The following is a 1,095-nucleotide window of genomic DNA, read 5'->3' on the forward strand; positions in this document are numbered from 1 at the left end:
AAAAAAAAAATATATAAGTTACAAAGATCTCAGCAGAGATACATGTACATATATTTATCACATGTTTACTCCTTCAGAAAGTGAATCTACCAAAGAGGATATCATTTTTTATATCTACTGTTGTCATGAAAACATAATTTGCAAATCAAACACTTGTACGCCGAAAAAATCGAAAATTAGTTAGTCAATTACCTGCAGCTTTCTTCTGTCAATTTGACTAAATAATATTTTTAAAGAGAAAAGAGTTAAATCATTATTTGCATTCTCTTGTAATTTATATTAAGGACACAATAAAAGTTGAATATTTAAAGGTGAATTGATTTGTAGCAATTCGAGACACAAGAAAAATAATAAAACACTTTTAAATTTTCCCCGACTTTATTTTTACTTATTGCACATGTCGTCAGGAATCATGGGTCAAATTGTCTAACTGTCAATAAATTAACATCATGAACCGAACAATAGTGCTCATCCACGTTATATAATTGCACTACATTCACAAACACTTTTACCAGCACACATTCACATATAACAAATTACACCCCATTAATAGGAATCAACACAGAGCCTTTAAGAAAACAAAAATTAAGGACACAAACAATTTCAGAAACCTTGCAGGTAAAAATAAAAAAAAAGCATATACATGTAAATGACAATACCCAAAGCATACAATATAAATATGATAAAAAAAAATAATAAAACCATGTGTTTTAACACCAAGGTTTTTTGTCAAGCAAAGAATATACTGTACAGCTTTTTAAAAAAAATTCTGTTAACAAGAGACAATTATGTCTTTCAAGCCTAACAAATCATAATATTTTATAAATTATTAATTAAATTCAAATCTAAACTTGCATTTCTACTTGCATTTATATAATCAGATCCTTGAGATTTGGGGGTGGGTAGGGGATGGACACAGATCAAATTACAGGTACATGCATGTGGTGGAACATTTTCAATTTTACATTTCTAGCCATAAAAGTCTTTTGCAATTTTTTTTTAATTCAAAGGCTTTCTAAGCGTAATTTTTTTGTTTTATAAAAATATACTGATAAACAATTTATGTTCTTTTCATCAAAAGGAAGATGGTATAAA

The sequence above is a fragment of the Saccostrea cucullata genome, unplaced genomic scaffold (assembly GCF_032062105.1).
Source record: "Saccostrea cucullata isolate Sc308-1 unplaced genomic scaffold, CSIRO_AGI_Scuc_v1 ctg2743, whole genome shotgun sequence".
Classification (NCBI taxonomy): Eukaryota; Metazoa; Mollusca; class Bivalvia; order Ostreida; family Ostreidae; genus Saccostrea; species Saccostrea cuccullata.